This window comes from Triticum aestivum, chromosome 2D, assembly GCF_018294505.1.
Source record: "Triticum aestivum cultivar Chinese Spring chromosome 2D, IWGSC CS RefSeq v2.1, whole genome shotgun sequence".
Lineage (NCBI taxonomy): Eukaryota > Viridiplantae > Streptophyta > Magnoliopsida > Poales > Poaceae > Triticum > Triticum aestivum.
Window position 1 is genome coordinate 38,247,548 of NC_057799.1, and position 27,224 is coordinate 38,274,771.

Genomic DNA, 27,224 nt, shown 5'->3' on the forward strand with positions numbered 1-27,224 from the left:
CCTGCATCTACTACTATTACTCCACACATCGACCGCTATCCAGCATGCATCTAGTGTATTAAGTTCATGGAAAAATGGAGTAATGCAATAAGAACAATGACATGATGTAGACAAGATCTGTTTATCTATATGGCAGTAGAAATAGATCTCGTCTTTTTATCCTTAGTAGCAATGATACATATGTGTCGGTTCCCTTTCTGTCACTGGGATCAAGCACCGTAAGATCGAACCCACTACCGGGCACCTCTTCCCATTGCAAGATAAATAGATCAAGTTGGCCAAACAAAACCCAAATATCGGAGAAGAAATACGAGGCTATAAGAGATCATGCATATAAGAGATCAAAGAAACTCAAATAACTTTCATGGATATAAAAAGATATAACTTATCATAAACTCGAAGTTCATCAGATCCCAACAAACACACCACAAAAAGAGTTACATCATATGGATCTCCAAGAGACCATCGCATTGAGAATTTAGCGAGAGAGAGAAAGCCATCTAGCTACTAACTATGGACCCGAAGGTCTACAAAGAACTACTCACGCATCATCGGAGAGGCACCAATGGAAGTGGTGAACCCCTCCGTGATGGTGTCTAGATTGGATCTGGTGGTTTTGGACACGGCGGCGGCTGGATGAATATTTCGTCGACTCCCCTAGGGTTTGTGGATTTTTGGGGTATTTATAGACCAAAGAGGCGGTCCGGGGGGGTGCCCGAGATGGGCACAACCCACCAGGGCGCGCCAGGGCCTCCTGGCGCGCCCTGGTGGGTTGTCCCCTCCTCGGGGCAGCCCCCAGGTGCAACCAGGGCGCATCTTCCTTCTTTTGGCCCATACAAAATTTCTAAAAAGTTTCGGGGCATTTTGACTCTGTTTGATATTGATTTCCTGCAATGTAATAAACATGCAAAAAACAGCAACTGGCATTGGGCACTATGTCAATAGGTTAGTACCAAAAAATGATATAAAATGATTATAAAACATCCAAGATTGATAATAAAACAGCATGGAACAATAAAAAATTATAGATACGTTGGAGACGTATCAGTCTCCTACCCCCTCCCGCCCCTACCCGACAAACTCTCGAGATTTATAAGAGATTTATCAAGAATGCCCCCATTATGGATGTGCATAATTAAGTTGATCCATATTTTTTTTGATCTCATCTACCATTCTATATTTGCACGTTGTCTTGTGCCAAAGTATTGTAGAAATCCATGGTTTCATAATTGGCCGAGAGTAACAGGCGCATGATGGTAAGAAGCTCTCCAAAATTATTTTAGAACGGAGTCCTGATAGGATAATTCTTTTTTGGTATGAAGTTCAGCAAAGGCCATCCAAATAGCGATATTCGAAAGGCTCTTGCTGAACTTCGTACCAATAAGCGAATTATCCTGTCAGGACTCCGTTCCAAAATAATTTTGGAGAGCTTCATACCATCATGCGCCTGTTACTTCCGGCTAATGATGAAGCCATGGTTTTCTTGAATCCTTTGACACTAGACAACGTGACAAATAGAAGGGTAGATGAGATCAGGAAAAATAGGGACCATTTTCTGCACATCCAGAATGGCGTCATTTTGTTAAATCCCTTGTCGGTCCGGACGTCGGACATTCATGAGAGAGGCGGTCCGGCCCAAACCCTAGAAGCGTTATCGAGGCCACCCCGAACCCTAGAAGCGATGTCATCGAGGGGTCAAGGATCGCCGAGGGGTCGAGAGGGGGACGTCGATCAACCCCCTCTCGCTTGACCAACTCTCGAGGATACCCAAACCCTAGAAAAAAACGATGTCAGTCTCCTACCCCCTCCCGCCCCTACCCGACAAACTTTCTTGAGATTTATAATAGATTTATCAAGAATGCCCCCATTATGGATATGCATAATTAAGTTGATCCATATTTCTCCTGATCTCATCTACCATTCTATATGTGCATGTTCTCTTGTGTCAAAGTATTGAAGAAATCCATGGATTGGCCGGAAGTAAAAGGCGCATGATGCTATGAAGCTCTCCAAAATTGTTTCGGAACGGAGTCCTGATAGGATAATTCGCCTTTTGGTACGAAGTTCAGCAAAGCCATCCAAATAGCGATATTCGAAAGGCTCTTGCTGAACTTCGTACCGAAAAGCGAATTATCCTATCAGGACTCCGTTCCAAAATAATTTTGGAGAGCCTCATACCATCATGCGCCTGTTACTTCCGGCTAACGATGAAGCCATGGTTTTGTTGAATCTTTGACACTAGACAACGTGACATATAGAAGGGTAGATGAGATCAGAAAAAATAGGGACCATTTTCTGCACATGCAGAATGGCGTCATTTTGTTCAATCCTTTGTCGGTCCGGACGTCGGACATTCATGAGAGAGGCGGTCCGGCCCAAACCCTAGAAGCATTGTCGAGGCCACCTGACGGTGTCCTAGACTAGGGGGTACTCACCACGTCATCTCCCGACCAGGTGGATCGGGCCGAGGACCTCCGTGGCGGTTCTATTATGGGTCACTTCGGACAGCCCATGCCGCATACAAGGAAGATTCCACAAGACTTAGCGCCCAAGACGAGGACTCTCCTAAACCCTAGGCCTCCGGTGTGTTATATAAACCGAGGCCAGGCTAGTCAATAGATCATCTCATATTCATTACTACAATCTCGTGGTAGATACATGTACTCTGTACTACACCCATATGAATACAATCAAAAGCTGCATGTAGGGTATTATCTCTTTGAGAGAGCCCGAAGCTGGGTAAAATCCCGTGTCCATGTTACCATCGCTCCAAGACGCCTAGCTTAGGACCCCTACTACGAGATACGCCGGATATAGAACCGACATTGGTGCTTTCATTGAGAGCCTGCTGGGTGATCGTCATGGATCGATGGGTGATCAGGTGATATTTTTTCACTTAGATCTGTTCTACGTAAACCATCTTTTTTGCAAAATTATGGGTGCTGCCTCGTGCTACCTGATTCGCAGTCAAACCTAGATCAGGAAAAAGTGTCCGGCGTCTGGCAGTATACCAGATCCGCGCCGTAAAAGTATTGGAGATGTGGGCAGCCGGGCACGCATGCAGAAGGCCAGAGAAGGTCGACGGAAAGAGAAAATTTTCATCACGCGGCGCTACGGTCAAGGAGCCACGTCGGACTACGTCCCACGAGCGGCAACGCACACGAGTCCGACATGAGCTTTGCTCAGCGGCCATCCAGGGGAGATTCCTTCCTTGTTTGTTTATTCTATTCTTTTTTAATTCAGAAACCTAGTCAATCGCTGGACGCTAGTGTTTCTCTACCGAAACCAAAGTGTACTAACCCAAGGGGCTACTAGTTTCATAGCACGGCTCCCTAAATTTGGTCGTTGAATTATAGTAGTCCGGATACTACTACTCCACGTAAAGACCAACTTCAGTCTATCTCTGGTACTGGTTTGTACTTGTTCTGTACGGATCGCACCGTTCACTTTGCTATGGTCGTTATTGTCGAACAGGTTTTATTTTGCCTAACTACACATTTGTTCAGTACATAAAATTATTATGCAAAATATTTTCTGTTTGTCCGCACTGCGTTATTTTTGCAGAGGTATTCTACCGACGCTTGTACGTATTGTCGGTCTGGCCAGCCTCTCACCGCGACCTAGGCTGGCTGACCTGTGTCGACATCGCCGTGCCACAACACCGTCACGCCATCGAGCCGACCCCGGCGCCCAGGCCATATTTACCAAACTTATTCACTTCGCACAAATTAATTATGCATTTTTTCTCAATTATTATTATTATTTGTTTGCACTATTCTATGTGTGCAGGTAATCAACTTCGACTGCATCACGCGGTCAACTCTGTGGGCTGACGTTGTCGTCCTGCCTGCATCGATCAAGTTGCGGCGTCGCCTGAGCGCGCGTCCCTGTGTCAGCATGTCCGCGGCCATTCTATCGAGACGACCTCGGCGTTCAGGCCATATTTTTTTAATTATCTACTTTACTTAAGTTAATTAAGTAGAAGATTTTTTTATATAAAAAACATATATATTATCATCTCTGGCCTTGCACTATTTTATCTGTGCAGGCAATTGACTTACACCGCGTATTACCTGGCGCGACGATGCCCATCGAGGCCGGCGAGAGTTCGGCTCGGCGCAACCACATGGAGATTTGACCTTCTTTTTTCCTTTCTCACTTTATATTATTTAATTAAGCAGTTACTTTGGGGTAGTTCTCTCACTCCTATGGCTACATCCGGATTAGGTCATCGACTTCAACTGCGTCACGCGGTCACTTCGACAAGCCGGCGTCGTCGTCCCAATCGGCATAAATTGGCTCTCGTGATCACTTTGTTGGTTGAATTGTCATACCGACATGTTCGGTTGCCTCTGGAACTTCGGCATCGCTGAGAGAGCTCTACCTCATCGAGTGTTCGGCGCAAGGGCCATATTTCTTTTATTACTCACTTTGCATAAATTATTAATTATGCAACGATTTTTTAATTATTATTATTATCTCCGGCTTGCACTATTTTCTGTGCACATGTAAATGACTCGGTCGGCAGCGCTGTCACTCTAGCGTACTGACGTGCTGACATGGGGTTTCCGTAGTCGCCTTACCGACCTACCGCGTCACCTCGGCTGGACCGGGAGTTTTGCCATCTCTTCATCAAACCTACTCCGGGGACTCCGGCATCATCAGCCGACCAACTTCGTTAACTCGGCTGGACCGGGGGCTGCTCCTCAACACATCAACCGCGCTATGTCGCCACTTCGTCAAGCCGAGCTTTTTTCTCGGACACTTTGGAACCGGCTTGAGGGCTGGGACCTCGGCCAAGCCGAGGACTATGTCTTCGTCCCGCCATAAGTCCGAACCTCATCATCAACACCGAGCACATTAACCAGCTAAGTCGCTTTCATGCTAAAAAACTTTCAGTTTTAAATTTTGTTCGGTTCGACCAAGCATTATACTTTTTTGGCAAAAAGTTGTTTGTGATTGTCAAAACTTTGTTTGTGACACACAAATTCAAATACCCCGTTTACTTGGGGGCTTCCTTTATGAAGCCTTTCCTCTTGCATATGATTATACTTGTATGGCTTCGTTCCTTGTTTGTGTATTATGCCACAATATGCACCATGTTGAGTTAAGTGTTCCGCAAACTGTGTTGCCTTGCTCCTGTGTTTACCCCTACGTTCCCGATTGTTCGGCTAGGGAGTAAAGGAAGCACCTCTGCGATTGTCACGATCGGGTCATCCGAGCTCGGATCTCAGACTGGGTGAAGCCGAAAGCTAGCGCTCTTATTGTTTTCAATCATGGTCGGCACACAACGGAACTCATGAGTACAAAAAATCTATTGCACAAGTCTCATAGTAGCAATGAGCAACCGAAGAAAGGTATCGGTGGGGGTACTATTTTCTTCGAAGATGCTTCTTACACTTCGTCAGTAATATAGCATAAGTTCCCTGAGCGCGCTTTGTCTGTTACAGCCCTATGGCCTGATTGCCTGGTTATCGGAAACACCGTTGATATTCTCTACAGGTGGAGTACGTAGCACTTTTCGGCCCTTGACCGAAGAGGGAGAAGCCGACGGTCGGTTAAGACGCGTTTAAAGTTCGGGTGAACACAGATATGATATAAGTACTTCGATACATACAATCATTATACATAAAATTCTTTTACCCAAGTCGCTTTGGGGCTCTTGAATTAGTATGAGCCTTTTTTATTAGTCGCTGCACAGTCTTTTTCTACCACTCCTTTCTCGACTCAGGTGTATGATCAATAGCCGGGTAGCCTGGTTTCTCTCTAAAGTCGCTCGCGTTTAGTTCACTAAACTGGCCTGAGAAACACTCCGCCTTCGGGATAGGGAGGTTGAAGTCGAGGGCTGACCCACTTGAAGTCTAGAGATTAGATGTGTCATGTCAAACCACGACGAAAGTACAATTTTAAGACCAAATTCATATTGGCACCAAAACAGCTTGATCCAATCTAGACGTAAAGTTTTTTACGCATGTTTGTTGGCCTTTTTTGAGCTTATAACATCTTTCACCTATTTTATGTTTCAGGAAGCGGGACATTCTCTTGGTTGAGGTGTTCGGCGTGAAACTCTTTTCTAAAACTATAGTTCGGCATCTTTCCTGCTGAACTCCACCTCGGTATTGTGAAAACATACATGACAGTTGAACTTGTTCCCGAGGAGGTACGATCCTAGGGTCGGCCATTTTTCCTAACCCAATTCTCGGGGGCTACTGCATGGATAATCCAATGTAGAAAATTTAAGTGCAATATAGCTTTCGAGGAGATTATGATCCTCAGGTTGGTCGGCCGCACCCAACCTGAGTCTCGAGGACTTTGCACACCGCTTTTTGTGTCCCGAAGTATTCTGCCGAGCTAGGAGTTGATCCTCAGGCCGATTTTGCGAATCAATCTGAGTCTCAGGGGCTACTGGGATCAGTGGTCTTATGTCATCCTTCACGTGCATCTCGGGTTTTAGACCGATACACACCTTGAGGGCTACTGGCTATATATCTCGGCAGAGAATAAATTGCACCAATCAAAATATTGACAAAAAAACGGCCTGCAGTCGGGGTGGTGCACCACCTCGGAAGCAGTCCAGCATAAAGCTCGGGCACCAGTGGCTGGCTCCATAGAGGGCATTTCCGGCATTAAGCTCGGCTAAACTCCTTCAACTTTTTTGAACCAAGGTGATTTATGACACCTGGATAAGTTGGGGAATGTAGTAATTTCAAAACAATTCCTGCGCACACGCAAGATCATGGTGATGCATAGCAACGAGAGGTGAGAGTGTTGTCCACGTACCCTTGTAGACCGAAAGCGGAAGCATTATGACAACGCGGTTGATGTAGTCGTACGTCTTCACGGTCCGACCGATCCAAGTACCGAACGCACGGCACCTCCGAGTTCAGCACACATTCAGCTCGATGACGTCCCTCGAACTCACGATCCAGCAGAGCTTCGAGGGAGAGTTCCGTCAGCACGACGGCGCGATGACGGTGATGATGATGCTACGACGCAGGGCTTCACCTAAGCACCGCTACGATATGACCGAGGTGGATTATGGTGGAGGGGGGCACCGCACACGGCTAAAAGATCAACTGACCAACTTGTGTGTCTATGGGGTGCCCCTTGCCTCACTATATAAAGGAGGAGAAGAGGGGAGGCCGGCCGGCCCTAGAGGCGCGCCCAAGTGTGGAGTCCTACTAAGACTCCAAGTCCTAGTAGGAGTCCAACAATAGGAAGGGAGGGAGAAGGAAGGAGAGGGAGGAAAGGGGGGTCGGCCCCCTAGTCCAATTCGGTTTGGGCTAGGGGGGTCGCGCGCCCTGCCTTGTCCTGCCTCCTCTCTTCCACCACTTGGCCCATGAGGCCCAATACTTCTTCCCCCGTATTCCCGTAACTCCCTGGTACTCCGAAAAATACCCGAATCACTCGGAACCTTTCCGATGTCCGAATATAGTCGTCCAATATATCGATCTTTACGTCTCGACCATTTCGAGACTCCTCGTCATGTCCCCGATCTCATCCGGGACTCCGAACTACCTTCGGTACATCAAAACACATAAACTCATAATACCGATCGTCACCGAACGTTAAGCGTGCGGACCCTACGGGTTCGAGAACTATGTAGACATGACCGAGACACGTTTCCGGTCAATAACCAATAGCGGAACCTAAATGCTCATATTGGCTCCCACATATTCTACGAAGATCTTTATCAGTCAAACCGCATAACAACATACGTTGTTCCCTTTGTCATCGGTATGTTACTTGCCCGAGATTCGATCGTTGGTATCTCAATACCTAGTTCAATCTCGTTACCGGCAAGTCTCCTTACTCGTTCCGTAATGAATCATCCCGCAACTAACTCATTAGTCACATTGCTTCCAAGGCTTATAGTGATGTGCATTACCGAGAGGGCCCAGAGATACCTCTGCGACAATCGGAGTGACAAACCCTAATCTTGATCTGTGCCAACTCAACAAGTACCATCGGAGACACCTGTAGAGCACCTTTATAATCACCCAGTTACGTTGTGACGTTTGGTAGCACACAAAGTGTTCCTACGGTATTTGGGACTTGCATAATCTCATAGTCATAGGAACGTGTATAAGTCATGAAGAAAGCAATAGCAACATACTAAACGATCAAGTGCTAAGCTAACGGAATGGGACAAGTCAGTCACATCATTCTCTAATGATGTGATCCCATTAATCAAATGACAACTCCTGTCTATGGCTAGGAAACTTAACCATCTTTGATTCAACGAGCTAGTCAAGTAGAAGCATACTAGTGACACTCTGTTTGTCTATGTATTCACACATGTACTAAGTTTCCGGTTAATACAATTCTAGCATGAATAATAAACACTTATCATGATATAAGGAAAATAAATAACAACCTTATTATTGCCTCTAGGGCATATTTCCTTCAGTCTCCCACTTGCACTAGAGTCGATAATCTAGTTCACATCGCCATGTGATTTAACACCAATAGTTCACATCACCATGTGATTAATATCCATAGTTTTCATCGCCATGTGTCCAACACTCAAAGGGTTTACTAGAGTCAGTAATCTAGTTCACATCGCCATGTGATTAACACCCAAAGAGTACTAAGGTGTGATCATGTTTTGCTTGTGAGAGAAGTTTAGTCAATGTGTCTACCAAATTCAGATCCATATGTATTTTGCAAATTTCTATATCTACAATGCTCTGCATGGAGCTACTTTAGCTAATTTCTCCCACTTTCAATATGTATCTGGATTGTGACTTAGAGTCATCCAGATCGGTGTTAAAGCTTGCATCGACGTAACTCTTTACGATGAACCCTTATCACCTCCATAACCGAAAAATATTTCCTTAGTCCTCTAATGATAATTTTGACCGTTGTCTAGTGATCTACTCCTAGATCAAAATTGTACTTCCTTGCCAAACTTAGGGCAGGGTATACAATAGGTCTGGTACACAGCATGGCATACTTTATAGAACCTATGGCTGAGGCATAGGGAATGACTTTCATTCTCTTTCTATTTTCTGCTGTAGTCGGGCTTTGAGTCTTATTCAACTTCACACCTTGCAACACAGGCAAGAACTCTTTCTTTGACTGTTCCATTTTGAACTACTTCAAAAACTTGTCAAGGTATGTACTCATTGAAAAAACTTATCAAGAGTCTTGATCTATCTCTGTAGATCTTGATGCTCAATATGTAAGCAACTTCACTGAGGTCTTTCTTTGAAAAACTCCTTTCAAATACTCCTTTATGCTTTCCAGAAAATTCTACATTATTTCCGATCAACAATATGTCATTCACATATACTTATCAGAAATTTTGTAGTGCTCCCACTCACTTTCTTGTAAATACAGGCTTCACCGCAAGTCTGTATAAAACTATATGCTTTGATCAACTCATCAAAGCGTATATTCCAACTCCGAGATGCTTGCACCAGTCCATAGATGGATGGTTGGAGCTTGCACATTTTGCTAGCACCGTTAGGATCGACAAAACCTTCTGGTTGCATCATATACAACTCTTCTTTAAGAAATCCGTTAAGGAATGTAGTTTTGACATCCTTTTGCCAGATTTCATAAAATGTGGCAATTTGCTAACATGATTGGACAGACTTAAGCATCGCTATGAGTGAGAAAATCTCATCGTAGTCAACACCTTGAACTTTGTCAAAATCTTTTTCAACAAGTCTAGCTTTGTAGATAGTAACACTACTATCAGCGTCCATCTTCCTCTTGAAGATCCATTTATTTTCTATGGCTTGCCGATCATCGGGCAAGTCAATCAAACTCCACACTTTGTTCTCATACATGGATCCCATCACAGATTTCATGGCCCTCAAGCCATTTCATGGAATCTCGGCTCATCATTGCTTCCTCATAGTTCGTAGGTTTGTCATGGTCAAGTAACATGACCTCCAGAACAGGATTACCGTACCACTCTGGTGCGCATCTAACTCTGGTTGACCTACGAGGTTCGGTAGTAACTTGATCTGAAGTTACATGATCATCATAATTCTCTTCCTTACTAATTGGTGTAGGAGTCACAGGAACAGATTTCTGTGATGAACTACTTTCTAATAAGGGAGCAGGTACAGTTACCTCATCAAGTCCTACTTTCCTCCCACTCACTTCTTTCGAGAGAAACTCCTTCTCTAGAAAGGATCCATTCTTAGCAACGAATGTCTTGCCTTCGGATCTGAGATAGAAGGTGTACCCAACTATCTCCTTTGGGTATCCTATGAAGACACATTTCTCCGATTTGGGTTTTGAGCTTATCAGGATGAAACTTTTTCACATAAGCATCGCAACCCCAAACTTTAAGAAACGACAACTTTGGTTTCTTGCCAAACCACAGTTGATATGGTGTCGTCTCAAATGGATTTAGATGGTGCCCTATTTAACGTGAATGCAGCTGTCTCTAATGCATAACCCCAAAACGATAGTGTTAAATCGGTAAGAGACATCATAGATTGCACCATATCTAATAAAGTACGATTATGATGTTCGGACACACCATTATGATGTGGTGTTCCAGGTGGCGTGAGTTGCGAAACTATTCCGCATTGTTTCAAATGAAGACCAAACTCGTAACTCAAATATTCTCCTCCACGATCAGATCGTAGAAACTTTATTTTCTTGTTACGATGATTTTTCACTTCACTCTGAAATTATATGAACTTTTCAAATGTTTCACACTTATGTTTCATCAAGTAGATATACCCATATCTGCTCAAATCATCTGTGAAGGTCAGAAAATAATGATACCCGCCGCGAGCCTCAACACTCATCAGATCGCATACATCAGTATGTATTATTTCCAATAAGTCAGTTGCTCGCTCCATTGTTCCGGAGAACGGAGTCTTCGTCATCTTGCCCATAAGGTATGGTTCACAAGCATCAAGTGATTCATAATCAAGTGATTCCAAAATCCCATCAGTATGGAGTTTCTTCATGCGCTTTACACCAATATGACCTAAATGGCAGTGCCACAAATAAGGTGCACTATCATTATTAACTTTGCATCTTTTGGCTTCAATATTATGAATATGTGTATCACTACGATCGAGATCCAACAAACCATTTTCATTGGGTGTATGACCATAGAAGGTTTTATTCATGTAAACAGAACAACAATTATTCTCTAACTTAAATGAATAACCGTATTGCAATAAACATAATCAAATCATATTCATGCTCAACGCAAACACCAAATAACACTTATTTAGGTTCAACACTAATCCCGAAAGTATAGGGAGTGTGCGATGATGATCATATCAATCTTGGAACTACTTCCAACACACATCGTCACCTCGCCCTTAACTAGTTTCTGTTCATTCTACAACTCCCGTTCTGAGTTACTACTCTTAGCAACTAAACCAGTATCAAATGCCGAGAGGTTGCTATAAACACTAGTAAAGTACACATCAATAACATGTATATCCAATATACCTTTGTTCACTTTGCCATCCTTCTTATCCGCCAAGTATCTAGGGCAGTTCCACTTCCAGTGACCATTTCCTTTGCAGTAGAAGCACTCAGTTTCAGGCTTGGGTCTAGACTTGGGTTTCTTCTCCTGAGCAGCAACTTGTTTGCCGTTCTTTTTGAAGTTCCCCTTCTTCTTCCCTTTACCATTTTTCTTGAAACTGGTGGTCTTGTTGACCATCAACACTTGATGCTCCTTCTTGATTTCTATCTCCGCATCCTTTAGCACTGCGAAGAGCTCGAGAATTGTCTTATCTATCCCTTGCATATTATAGTTCATCACGAAGCTCTTGTAGCTTGGTGGCAGTAATTGAAGAATTCTGTCAATGACACTATCATCCGGAAGATTAACTCCCAGTTGAATCAAGTGATTGCAGTACCCAGACATTCTGAGTATATGTTCACTGACAGAACTATTCTCCTCCATTTTGCAGCTGTAGAACTTATTGGAGACTTCATATCTCTCAATCCGGGCATTTGCTTGAAATATTAACTTCAACTCCTGGAACATCTCATATGCTCCATGACGTTCAAAACGTCGTTGAAGTCCCGGTTCTAAGACATAAAGCATGGCACACTGAACTATCGAGTAGTCATCAACACGCGACTGCCAGGCATTCACAATGTCTGCAGTTGCCGACGCGGGTGGTACACCTAGCAGTGCTTCCAGGACGTAATTCTTCTGTGCAGCAATGAGGATAATCCTCAAGTTACGGACCCAGTCCGTGTAATTGCTACCATCATCTTTCAACTTTGCTTTCTCAAGGAACGCATTAAAATTCAACGGAACAACAGCACGGGCCATCTATCTACAACAACATAGACAAGCAAAATACTATCAGGTACTAAGTTCATGATATATTTAAGTTCAATTAATCATATTACTTAAGAACTCCCACTTAGATAGACATCTCTCTTATCATCGAAGTGATCACGTGATCCAAATCAACTAAACCATAACCGATCATCACGTGAAATGGAGTAGTTTTCAATGGTGAACATCACTATGTTGATCATATCTACTATATGATTCACGTTCGACCTTTCGGTCTCAGTGTTCCGAGGCCATATCTGCATATGCTAGGCTCGTCAAGTTTAACCCGAGTATTCTGCGTGTGCAAAACTGGCTTGCACCTATTCTACAAGAACGTTGAGCTTATCACACCCGATCATCACGTGGTGTCTCGGCACGACGAACTTTCGCAACGGTGCATACTCAGGGAGAACACTTGTACCTTGAAATTTTTAGTGAGAGATCATCTTATAATGCTACCGTCGATCTAAGCAAAATAAGATGCATAAAAGATAAACATCACATGCAATCAATATAAGTGATATGATATGGCCATCATCATCTTGTGCCTTTGGTATCCATCTCCAAAGCACCGTCATGACCACCATCGTCACCGGCGCAACACCTTGATCTCCATCGTAGCATCGTTGTCGTTTCGCCAACTATTGCTTCTACAACTATCGCTATCGCTTAGTGGTAAAGTAAAGCAATTACATGGCGATTGCATTTCATACAATAAAGTGGCAACCTATGGCTCCTGCCAGTTGCCGATAACTCGGTTACAAAACATGATCATCTCATACAATAAAATTTAGCATCATGTCTTGACCATATCACATCACAGCATGCCCTGCAAAAACAAGTTAGACGTCCTCTACTTTGTTGTTGCAAGTTTTACGTGGCTGCTACGGGCTGAGCAAGAACCGTTCTTACCTACGCATCAAAACCACAACGATATTTTGTCAAGTATGTGTTGTTTTAACCTTCACAAGGACCGGGCGTAGCCACACTCGATTCAACTAAAGTTGGAGAAACAGACACCCGCCAGCCACCTGTGTGCGAAGCACGTCGGTAGAACCAGTCTCGCGTAAGCATACGCGTAATGTCGGTCCCGGCCGCTTCATCCAACAATACCGCCGAACCAAAGTATGACATGCTGGTATGCAGTATGACTTGTATCGCCCACAACTCACTTGTGTTCTACTCGTGCATATAACATCTACGCATAAACCTGGCTCGGATGCCACTGTTGGGGAACGTAGTAATTTCAAAAAAATTCCTACGCACACGCAAGATCATGGCGATGCATAGCAACGAGAGCGGAGAGTGTTGTCCACGTACCCTCGTAGACCGAAAGCGGAAGCGTTATGACAACGCGGTTGATGTAGTCGTACGTCTTCACGGTCCGACCGATCCAAGTACCGAACGCATGGCACCTTCGAGTTCAGCACACGTTCAGCTCGATGACGTCCCTCGAACTCACGATCCAGCAGAGCTTCGAGGGAGAGTTCATTCAGCACGACGGCGTGGTGACGGTGATGATGATGCTACCGACGCAGGGCTTCGCCTAAGCACCGCTACGATATGACCGACGTGGATTATGGTGGAGGGGGGCACCGCACACGGCTAAAAGATCAACTGATCAACTTGTGTGTCTATGGGGTTCCCCTTGCCTCAGTATATAAAGGAGGAAAGGAGGGGAGGCCGGCCGGCCCTAGCGCGCCCAAGTGTGGAGTCCTACTAGGACTCCAAGTCCTAGTAGGAGTCCACCAAGAAGAAGGGAGGGAGAAGGAAGGAGAGGGAGGAAAGGAGGAAAGGGGGGCCGCCCCCTAGTCCAATTCGGTTTGGGCTAGGGGGGCCGCGCGCCCTGCCTTGTCCTGCCTCCTCTCTTCCACCACTTGGCCCATGAGGCCCAATACTTCTTCCCCCGTATTCCCGTAACTCCCCGGTACTCCGAAAAATACCCGAATCACTCGAAACCTTTCTGATGTCCGAATTGTTGGGTAACGTAGCAATAATTCAAAATTTTCCTACGTGTCACCAAGATCAATCTAGGAGATGCTAGAAACGAGAGAGAGGGAGTGCATCTTCATACCCTTGAAGATCGCTAAGCGGAAGCATTACAAGAACGCGGTTGATGGAGTCGTACTCGCGACGATTCAAACCGCGGATGATCCGATCTAGCGCCGAACGGACGGCGCCTCCGTGTTCAACACACGTACAACCCGGGGACGTCTCCTCCTTCTTGATCCAGCAAGGGGAGAGGAGAAGTTGAGGGAGAACTCCAGCAGCACGACGGCGTGGTGGCAATGGAGCTCGTGGTTCTCCGGCAGGGCTTCGCTAAGCACTACGGAGGAGGAGGAGGAGTTGGAGTAGGAGAGGGCTGCGCCAAGGGAAGGGTGTGGCTGCCCTCCCACCCCCTCACTATATATAGGGGGAAGGGGAGAGGGGGCCGGCCCCTCTAGATGGATCTAGAGGAGGAGGCGGCGGCCAGGGGAAACCCTAGATGGGTTTGGGCGCCCCCACCCTCTAGGAAACTTGCCCCCCAAGCCGGGAGGGGCGGCTGCCCTATGGGTGGCGCCCCCACTTCTGGTTACGTGAGAGGGGTTGGGAGGGGCGCACAGCCCCTTAGTGGGCTGGTTTGCCCCTTCCCCTTGGCCCATAAGGCCCCCCAACGCTTGCTGGGGCCTCCGAAACGCCTTTCGGACATGCTGGCCATAGCCTGGTACCCCCGGAACAATTCCGGACTCCAGTACCCTTCGTCCAATATACCGATCTTCACCTCCGGACAATTCCGGAGCTCCTCGTCATGTCCGGGATCTCATCCGGGACTCCGAACAACCTTCGGTAACCACATACTATTTCCCATAACAACTCTAGCGTCACCGAACCTTAAGTGGGTAGACCCTACGGGTTCGGGAACCATGCAGACATGACCGAGATACCTCTCCGGCCAATAACCAATAGCGGGATCTGGATACCCGTATTGGCTCCCACATGTTCCACGATGATCTCATCGGATGAACCACGATGTCGAGGATTCAATCAATCCCGTATTCAATTCCTTTTGTCTATCGGTATGTTACTTGCCCGAGATTCGATCGTCGGTATCCCCATACCTCGTTCAATCTTGTTACCGGCAACTCTCTTTACTCGTTCCGTAACGCATGATCCCGTGGCTAACTCATTAGTCACATTGAGGTCATTATGATGATGCATTACCGAGTGGGCCCGGAGATACCTCTCCGTCATACGGAGTGACAAATCCCAGTCTCGATTCGTGCCAACCCAACAGACACTTTCGGAGATACCTGCAGTGCACCTTTATAGCCACCCAGTTACGTTGTGACGTTTGGTACACCCAAAGCATTCCTACGGTATCCGGGAGTTGCACAATCTCATGGTCTAAGGAAACGATACTTGACATTAGAAAAGCTCTTAGCAAACGAACTACACGATCTTGTGCTATGCTTAGGATTGGGTCTTGTCGATCACATCATTCTCCTAATGATGTGATCCCGTTATCAATGACATCCAATGTCCATGGTCAGGAAACCATAACCATCTATTGATCAACGAGCTAGTCAACTAGAGGCTTACTAGGGACATATTGTGGTCTATGTATTCACACATGTATTACGGTTTCCACTTAATACAATTATAGCATGAACAATAGACAATTATCATGAACAAGGAAATACAATAATAACCATTTTATTATTGCCTCTAGGGCATATTTCCAACACGAATATAGTCGTCCAATATATCGATCTTTACGTCTCGACCATTTCGAGACTCGTCGTCATGTCCCCGATCTCATCTGGGACTCCGAACTACCTTCAGTACATCAAAACACATAAACTCATAATACCGATCGTCACCGAACGTTAAGCGTGCGGACCCTACGGGTTCGAGAACTATGTAGACATGACCGAGACACGTTTCCGGTCAATAACCAATAGCGGAACCTAAATGCTCATATTGGCTCCCACATATTCTACAAAGATCTTTATCGGTCAAACCGCATAACAACATACGTTGTTCCCTTTGTCATCAGTATGTTACTTGCCCGAGATTCGATCGTTGGTATCTCAATACCAAGTTCAATCTTGTTACCGGCAAGTCTCTTTCCTCGTTCCGTAATGCATCATCCCGCAACTAACTCATTAGTCACATTGCTTCCAAGGCTTATAGTGATGTGTGCTACCTGTTGAGCATTGCGTTGGTTTTCCCTTAAAGAGCAAAGGGTGGTGCAGCAAAGTAGTGTAAGTATTTCCCTCAGTTTTTGAGAACCAAGGTATCAATCCAGTAGGAGGCCACGCACGAGTCCCTCGCACCTACACAAACAAATAAATCCTCGCAACCAACGTGATAAGGGGTTGTCAATCCCTACACGGTCACTTACGAGAGTGAGAACTGATAGATATGATAGGATAATATTTTTGGTATTTTTATGATAAAGATGCAAAGTGAAATAAAAGAAAAATAAAAAGGCAACGGAAATAGCTAAGTGTAGGAAGATTAATATGATGGAAAATAGACCTGAGGGCCATAGGTTTCACTAGTGGCTTCTCTCAAGAGCATAAGTATTACGGTGGGTGAACAAATTACTGTTGAGCAATTGACAGAATTGAGCATAGTTATGAAATATCTAGGTATGATCATGTATATAGGCATCATGTCCGAGACAAGTAGACCGACTCCTGCCTGCATCTACTACTACTACTCCACACATCGACCGCTATCCAGCATGCATTTAGAGTATTAAGTTCATAAGAACAGAGTAACGCCTTAAGCAAGATGACATGATGTAGAGGGATAAACTCATGCAATATGATATAAACCCCATCTTGTTATCCTCGATGGCAACAATACAATACGTGCCTTGCTGCCCCTACTGTCACTGGGAAAGGACACCGCAAGATTGAACCCAAAGCTAAGCACTTCTCCCATTGCAAGAAAGATCAATCTAGTAGGCCAAACCAAACTGATAATTCGAAGAGACTTGCAAAGATAACCAATCATACATAAAAGAATTCAGAGAAGATTCAAATATTGTTCATAGATAAACTTGATCATAAACCCACAATTCATCGGCCTCAATAAACACACCGCAAAAAAAGATTACATCGAATAGATCTCCACGAGAGAGGGGGAGAACATTGTATTGAGATCCAAAAAGAGAGAAGAAGCCATCTAGCTAATAACTATGGACCCGAAGGTCTGAGGTAAACTACTCACACATCATCGGAGAGGCTATGGTGTTGATGTAGAAGCCCTCCATGATCGATGCCCCCTTCGGCGGAGCTCCGGAACAAGCCCCAAGATGAGATCTCACGGGTACAGAAGGTTGCGGCGGTGGAATTAGGTTTTTGGCTCCGTATCTGGTAGTTTGGGGGTACGTAGGTATATATAGGAGGAAGGAGTACGTCGGTGGAGCAACAGGGGGCTCACGAGGGTGGAGGGCGCGCCCAGGGGGGGTAGGCGCGGCCCCCTACCTCGTGGCCTCCTGGTTGATGTCTTGACGTAGGGTCCAAGTCCTCTGGATCATGTTCGTTCCGAAAATCACGTTCCCGAAGGTTTAATTCCGTTTGGACTTCGTTTGATATTCTTTTTCTGCGAAACTCTGAAATAGGCAAAAAACAGCAATTCTGGGCTGGGCCTCCGGTTAATATGGTAGTCCCAAAAATAATATAAAAGTGTATAATAAAGCCCAATAATGTCCAAAACAGAATATAATATAGCATGGAACAATCAAAAATTATAGATACGTTGGAGACATATGAAGCATCCCCAAGCTTAATTCCTGCTCGTCCTCGAGTAGGTAAATGATAAAAACAGAATTTTAGATGTGGAATGCTACTTGGCATAATTTCAATATAATTCTTCTTATTGTGGCATGAATGTTCAGATTTGAAATGATTCAAGATAAAAGTTTAATGTTGACATAAAAACAATAATACTTCAAGCATACTAACTAAGCAATTATGTCTTATCAAAATAACATAGCCAAAGCAAGTTATCCCAACAAAATCATATAGTCTGGCTGTGCTCCATCTTCCCCACACAAAATATTCATATCATGTACGACCCCGGTTTTGGCCAAGCATTTGGTTCATACTTTTAACGCGCTTCAGCCTTTTCAACTCTTACGCAATACATGAGCGCAAGCCATGGATATAACACTATGGTGGAATAAGGTATAATGGTAGGGGTTATGTGGGAAGACAAAAAAGGAGAAAGTCTCACATCAACGAGGCTAATCAATGGGCTATGGAGATGCCCATCAATTTATGTTAATGCGAGGAGTAGGGATTTCCATGCAACGGATGCACTAGAGCTATAAGCGTATGAAAGCTCAAAAAGAAACTAAGTGGGTGTGCATCCAACTTGCTTGCTCACGAAGACCTCGGACATTTGAGGAAGCCCACCATTGGAATATACAAGCCAAGTTCTATAATGAAATTACCCACTAGTATATGAAAGTGACAAAATGAGAGACTCTCTATTATGAAGATCACGGTACTACTTTGAAGCACAAGTGTGGAAAAAGGATAGTAACATTGTCCCTTCTCTCTTTTTCTCTCATCATTTTTTGGGTGCCTTTTCTCTTCTTCTTTTATGGCCTCTTTTTTTTAGTCCGGAGTCTCATCCCGACTTGTGGGGGAATCATAGTCTCCATCATCCTTTCCTCACTTGGGACAATGCTCTAATAATGATGATCATCACACTTTTATTTACTTACAACTCATGAATTACAACTCAATACTTAGAACAAAATATGACTCTATATGAATGCCTCCGGCGGTGTACCGGGATATGCAATGAATCAAGAGCGACATGTATGAAAGAATTATGAACGGTGTCTTTGCCACAAATACAATGTCAACTACATGATCATGCAAAGCAATATGACAATAATTGAGTATGTCATGATAAATGAAACGGTGGAAAGTTGCATGGCAATATATCTCGGAATGGCTATGGAAATGCCATGATTGGTAGGTATGGTGGCTGTTTTGAGGAAGATATAAGGAGGTTTATGTGTGATAGAGCATATCATATCACGGGGTTTGGATGCACCGGCGAAGTTTGCACCAACTCTCAAGGTGAGAAAGGGCAATGCGCGGTACCGAAGAGGCTAGAAAATTGCGGAAAGGTAAGTGTGCGTATAATCCATGGACTCACATTAGTCATAAAGAACTCATATACTTATTGCAAAAATTTATTAGCCCTCGAAGCAAAGTACTACTACGCATGCTCCTAGGGGAAGGGTTGGTAGGAGTTAACCATCGCGCGATCCCGACCGCCACACAAAGGAAGACAATCAACAAATACTTCATGCTCCGACTTCGTTACATAACGGTTCACCATACGTGCATGCTACGGGAATCACAAACTTCAACACATGTATTTTTCAATTCCACAATTACTCAACTAGCACAACTATGATATTACCACCTTTATATCTCAAAACAATTATCAAGCATCAAATTTCTCATGATATTATTTAAAGCAAATTGCCATGCTATTTTAAGACTCTAAAAATAATCTAAGTGAAGCATGAGAGATCAATAGTTTCTATAAAACAAATCCACCACCATGCTCTAAAAGATATAAGTGAAGCACTAGAGCAAAACTATATAGCTCAAAAAATATAAGTGAAGCACATAGAGTATTCTAATAAATTCTGAATCAAGTGTGACTCTCTCAAAAGGTGTGTACAGCAAGGATGATTGTGTTAAACTAACAAATAAAGACTCAAATAATACAAGACGCTCCAAGCAAAACACATATTATGTGGTGAATAAAAATATAGCTCCAAGTAAAGTTACCGATTGAAGTAGACGAAAGAGAGGATGCCTTCCGGGGCATCCCCAAGCTTTGGCTTTTAGGTGTCCTTAGATTATCTTGGGGTGCCATGGGAATCCCCAAGCTTAGGCTCTTGCCACTCCTTGTTCCATAATCCATCAAATCTTTCACCCAAAACTTGAAAACTTCACAACACAAAACTCAGCAGAAAATCTCGTAAGCTCCGTTAGCGAAAGAAAACAAAAGACCACTTCAAGGTACTGTAATGAACTCATTCTTTATTTATATTGGTGTTAAGCCTACTGTATTCCAACTTCTCTATGGTTTATAAACTATTTTACTAGCAATAGATTCATCAAAATAAGCAAACAACACACGAAAAACAGAATCTGTCAAAAACAGAACAGTCTGTAGTAATCTGTAACTAACGCAAACTTCTGGAACTCCAAAAATTAAGACAAAATAGGACGAGCTAGAAAATTTGTTTATTGATCAGCAGCAATTGGAATCAATATTTTATCACGTTATGGTGATTTTTAACAATTATTTTCGTGAACAGAAAGTTTCTGGAATTTACAGCAAGATCAAATAACTATCATCCAAGAAGATCCTATAGGTTAAACTTGGCACAAACGCTAATTAAAACATAAAAACACATCTAACCAGAGGCTAGATCAAACATTTATTCCTAAACAGAAGCAAAAAGCAAAAAAAACTAAAAATAAAATTGGGTTGCCTCCCAACAAGCGCTATCGTTTAACGCCCCTAGCTAGGCATAAAAGCAAGGATAGATCTAGGTACTGCCATAATAATAAGATGGATCATTAAAACTCATTTCTTACTCTCTATGTTCGGCAGCAAGCTTACTTTGTGGCAAGCAAAAGTAATCAAAAGGGCTAAATTTAATGGGACAAAAATCCCCAAGATCAACCTTAGGAGGTATAGGTTCCTCCTTTGGCCCTTCATATTGCACAACCAATTCATCATTATAGGCATTCTTTTGACAGAACTTGGTGAGCCTATATTTGAGAGAATATCCTAGCTCATTATTTCGAATAGCAAAATCATCATTAAGTTCAGAAATTCTATCAACTAGAATATTGGTAGGAACCTTTTTTTCTAAGGTTTTCATTAAAAGCAACATAGTTTAGAGATTGAAAACGCATTATTTCCTCTTGATCAAATAAGATAGTTTCTATGGGAGGACGTCCAGCGTCCACCCTATAACGCGCAAAGATTTCTTTGGCCTCTTTTATAATAAATCTGAACTCATGAGCCAAAAAGATAGTAGCAGCATGCTTAACAGAAGAATGCTCAATGTTCGAAAATTCTAGGAAAATCCTCTGTATGCAGGGATGCATGTGCATAAATTGTCTTTCAAGTTCAACTACAAGCATGGCGATAGCGTCCGCAAGACTACTAGTTCTATGAACAATAGAACTACCCATAGAAGGCAAAGCACCGGCACAAGTAAAGAAATCTTGGATAACTCCTTTTCCAATAATATTACCACTACCAATTCGGAATTTTTTGTATGTAAGGTAGGGGGTTCTTCAGCAGGAGCATCCGAATTTTCCATGTCATTACTATTGTCCATATTGACAATAGTTTCCCCAATTTCAGACATAACGGCAGAAAGTGCGAGGAGCAAAGAAAAAGAGAGAGGCGAATAAAACGGCAAGGGTGAAGTGGAGGAGAGGAAAACGAGAGGCAAATGGCAAATAATGTAATGTGGGAGATAAGGGTTTGTGATGGGTACTTGGTATGTTGACTTTTGCGTAGACTCCCCGGCAACGGTGCCAGAAATCCTTCTTGCTACCTCTTGAGCACTGTGTTGGTTTTCCCTTGAAGAGGAAAGGGTGGTGCAACAAAGTAGCGTAAGTATTTCCCTCAGTTTTTGAGAACCAAGGTATCAATCCAGTAGGAGGCCACGCACGAGTCCCTCGCACCTACACAAACAAATAAATCCTCGCAACCAACGCGATAAGGGGTTGTCAATCTGTACACGGTCACTTACGAGAGTGAGAACTGATAGATATGATAGGATAATATTTTTGGTATTTTTATGATAAAGATGCAAAGTAAAATAAAAGCAAAATAAAAAGGCAACAGAAATAGCTAAGTGTTGGAAGATTAATATGATGGAAAATAGACCCGGGGGCCGTAGTTTCACTAGTGGCTTCTCTCAAGAGCATAAGTATTACGGTGGGTGAACAAATTACTGTTGAGCAATTGACAAAATTGAGCATAGTTATGAGAATATCTAGGTATGATCATGTATATAGGCATCACGTCCAAGACAAGTAGACCGACTCCTGCCTGCATCTACTACTATTACTCCACACATCGATCGCTATCCAGCATGCATCTAGAGTATTAAGTTCATAAGAATAGAGTAACGCCTTAAGCAAGATGACATGATGTAGAGGGATAAACTCATGCAATATGATATAAACCCCATCTTGTTATCCTCGATGGCAACAATACAATACGTGCCTTGTTGCCCCTACTGTCACTGGGAAAGGACACCGCAAGATTGAACCCAAAGCTAAGCACTTCTCCCATTGCAAGAAAGATCAATCTAGTAGGCCAAACCAAACTGATAATTCGAAGAGACTTTCAAAGATAACCAATCATACATAAAACAATTCAGAGAAGATTCAAATATTGTTCATAGATAAACTTGATCATAAACCCACAATTCATCGGTCTCAACAAACACACGGCAAAAAAAGATTACATCGAATAGATATCCACGAGAGAGGGGGAGAACATTGTATTGAGATCCAAAAAGAGAGAAGAAGCCATCTAGCTAATAACTATGGACCCGAAGGTCTGAGGTAAACTACTCACACATCATCGGAGAGGCTATGGTGTTGATGTAGAAGCCCTCCGTGATCGATGCCCCCTCCAGCGGAGCTCCGGAACAGGCCCCAAGATGGGATCTCACGAGTACAGAAGGTTGCGGCGGTGGAATTAGGTTTTTGGCTCCGTATCTGGTAGTTTGGGGGTACGTAGGTATATATAGGAGGAAGGAGTACCTCGGTGGAGCAACAGGGGGCCCACGAGGGTGGAGGGCGCGCCTAGGGGGTAGGCGTGCCCCCCTACCTCGTGGCCTCCTGGTTGATGTCTTGACGTAGGGTCCAAGTTCTCTGGATCACGTTCGTTCCGAAAATCACATTCCCGAAGGTTTCATTCCGTTTGGACTCCATTTGAGATTCTTTTTCTGCGAAACTCTGAAATAGGCAAAAAACAGCAATTCTGGGCTGGGCCTCCAGTTAATAGGTTAGTCCCAAAAATAATATAAAAGTGTATAATAAAGCCCAATAATGTCCAAAACAGAATATAATATAGCATGGAACAATCAAAAATTATAGATACGTTGGAGACGTAGCAATGTGCATTACCGAGAGGGCCTAGAGATACCTCTCCGACAATCGGAGTGACAAATCCTAATCTTGATCTATGCCAACTCAACAAGTACCATCGGAGACACCTGTAGAGCACCTTTATAATCACCCAGTTATGTTGTGACGTTTGGTAGCACACAAAGTGTTCCTCCGGTATTCGGGAGTTGCATAATCTCATAGTCATAGGAACATGTATAAGTCATGAAGAAAGTAATAGCAACATACTAAACGATCAAGTGCTAAGCTAACGGAATGGGTCAAGTCAATCACATCATTGATCCCGTTAATCAAATGACAACTCATATCTATGGCTAGGAAACTTAACCATCTTCGATTCAACGAGCTAGTCAAGTAGAGGCATACTAGTGACACTCTGTTTGTCTATGTATTCATACATGTACTAAGTTTCCGGTTAATACAATTCTAGCATGAATAATAAACATTTATCATGATATAAGGAAATATAAATAACAACCTTATTATTGCCTCTAGGGCGTATTTCCTTCAGGATATAGTCCGGCGTTAGAGCTCGGACACAGTCCGACGTTGGAGCTTGGACATAGTCCGGTGTTGGAGCTCGGATACAGTCCGACGTTGGAGCTTGGACATAGTCCGACATTGGATCTCAGATACAGTACGACGTTGGAGCTCAGATACATTCCGGCGTTGGAGCTCGGAAGCGGTCCGGCGTTGGTGCTCGGCTGCAAAAGATACCTTGAATGCAGTCCGACGTTGGAGCTCGGACGCAAGAGGACGCTGCCGCCCGGGAACAACTTCAAACCCGAGGTGGGCGTAAAAATAACAAGGCATTGATAAAGGCCGAACTTAAAGGGGCTCCTCGGATACCCGACATATTAACGCTTCGGATCCACTTCGAAAATTCTCAAGATCGAAGATGGGAAGATTTGTTGAACCAGTTTTCAAGACCGACGACCGCAGAACAGTTCGGAAGAATCGAGGAGCATCCCTAACTTGAAGACCGGTTCAGGGGGCTACTGATGGTGTCCTGGACTAGGGGGTACTCACCACGTCATCTCCCGACCAGGAGGATCGGGCCGAGGACCCTCGTGGCGGTTCTATTATGGGCCACTTCGGACAGCCCATGCCGCATACAAGGAATATTCCACAAGACTTGGCGCCCAAGACGAGGACTCTCCTAAACCCTAGGCCTCCGGTGTTATATAAACCGAGGCCAGGCTAGTCAATAGATCATCTCATATTCATTACTACAATCTCTTGGTAGATACATGTACTCTGTACTACACCCATATGAATACAATCAAAAGCAGCATGTAGGGTATTATCTCTTCGAGAGAGCCCGAAGCTGGGTAAAATCCCGTGTCCATGTTACCATCGCTCCAAGACGCCTAGCTTAGGACCCCTACTACGAGATACACCGGATATAGAACCGACACCACCCCAAACCCTAGAAGCGTTGTCGAAGCCACCCCAAACCCTAGAAGCGTTGTCGAGGCCACCCCAAACCATAGAAGCGTCGAGCTAGGTAGGTCTACGTTTTGCCACTAATATATCCATCTGTCCCGTTTGTATATTAATTGCCATGCTGTAATATTTGCAGAAACTATGGAGGACCGAGACTTCGAAGCAGAATAGTTGTTGGGGGACATAATCCTCGGCGGAGGTGATGTCTTGTCGTATCTCAACGACACCGATGGTCTGGAAGGAGAGGGTGAAGCAGGCTCCGGTGATCGAACAATGGAGGTGGAAGGACATGATCATGATGGCTCCGGTGACCGAATGCCGGTGCAAGAAGGAGACCATGATGACGGCTCCGGTGACCGAACGGAGGAAGGAGCTGTTGCAAAGTCCGGCGAGGTATATATATTAATTAAGCATGTGCTAACTAGCTAATTGATGCATTAATTGTTTTGGTATGTACACATATTAACTCTCTTCTTTCTTATTTTCTAGCCCTCTGGATCGAGCCAAACTTCGGTAACGAGACGAGGCCCGAAGAAAAGGTTGCGCCAGGATGAAAGGTTCACGATCACAGCAATCGCGGGCGATGGCCAACCAATTGAACCTAGCCGTACCAAGGAAGCATTTTCTGCTCAGTGCGGGTTTCTTGCTAGGGACATGATCCCGATCAGCAATCCATCAATGGAATAAGCCTAAGAACGAAGACCCTCAAGTGTCTTATGTCAACGATAGACAGAAAGATGATCTTTGGACTGCGTTGAAGGCAAATTTCACCCTACCGCCAGAGGAGGATCCGGATAAGCCAGTTAAAGAGCCATGGGTCAAGGGTCATGCTCTTAAGAAGATGGCAGATCTTTTCAGGAGGTGGAAGAAAGAGTTGAACACAAAGTTTGTCGACAAAGGGAAGACTCCAGAATTCACCGGCAGATTTGAGAAGATAAGATATCACTGGCCCGCATTTGTGGCCTACAAGACATCGGAGAAGAGTAAGAAGATGTCAGCGACAAACAAGATAAATGGCCTACAAGGAGCATCACCATCGCACGGGTTCAGGTGGCTACCTCAAAGCCCGGCCATTGTGGGACAAGGCTGAGAATGACCTGCTTGATAAAGGGGTCGAACCTGAGACATTGAACTGGCCAGACCGTTCAAGGACTTGGTTCTTCGGGGTTGGGGGAACCTTGGACCCTGAAACAGGGAAGTGTGTTTGGACAGACGAGCAACTTGAAATACCGGTCAAGAATCTTCAGAAGTATATCGCCGCAGCGTAGCAAGGGACGTTCGTTCCCGATAGAGAGAACGGCGAGCTCACAAAGGCCCTCGGAAATCCTGAGCACCCAGGACAAACACGAGGCACGGCAGGCTCCGTTGCGTGAAAGGTTGGGTTTCCCAGCGCAGGCCACTGGTGCGCATCGGTCCTAAACAAACGGTTTAAAACCCCTTTTCGCGACGGCATTTGGAACCGTCGCCAAGTGAGTGTGGGCGATGGGGGGTCCATCCCACACGACCCAGAAATCGTTGGGGATATGTCCTCCTGGTACACACACTCGGCAAAATGAGGTCGTGTGCGACCGGCGAGCGCTTAAATACGGAAATACGTACAATAGAGCTAAAAAATACAATTATACGGCGAAATTGTTTCCGGTCGCAAGTACATCCCACACAGTCAGTCCCCGCTATACGTTTCCGTTCGTATGTACATCTCATACAGTCGTTCCAAGGAAAACGTTTCCGTTCACAGGTACATCACACACAATTTTTTCCGTTAAATTGTTTGTGAAAGCGTTGCTATTGCACACGATATTTATAATTTTATCGTTTGCGTTATTGAATGCTTCTAAACCGGCATAAATGGGCCTTTTTCTACTGGTGAAAGTCGCCTCCCGCAGCGGCACAAGTGCGGTGGAGCCGGAGTGAAAGGTGGCCAAGGAGAAACTGTTCCACAAGGACCCGGAGAGGCGGCTGGCATTTGCGAGGCCCAGTCTCGCGTACATGGGCGACGGCAGCTTTTTCCTTGTGGAGTCTGTGCTACGCGAGGCCCATGTCCGAGAGTAATGTACGCTATGTATTATATGTGGGCAGTATAAAGAGAAATAAAAAAGAAGTCCACTTCTCTTGGCATTTTTGTGGAACATGAGTGATTGTTTTTGCATATCTGTTCTTGAAAGCACAGTGATGATCACACGTTACAAAAACTAAAAGTGGGGCTGTCTTTTGCTCCTGCAATAACACTGTGTTAAATATGGATGGTGAAATCTATTCTAATATCAGTTTGTTAATTACTTCTTATTTTGAAGAAA

At 44.4% G+C, this 27,224-nt stretch overlaps 1 pseudogene; it reads left to right on the forward strand.

The window, feature by feature from the left end:
- The window catches only part of LOC123055598 (uncharacterized), a 52,517-nt pseudogene extending 25,538 nt beyond the window's left edge, over positions 1–26,979 (forward strand).
- The last annotated feature ends 245 nt before the right edge of the window (positions 26,980–27,224 follow it).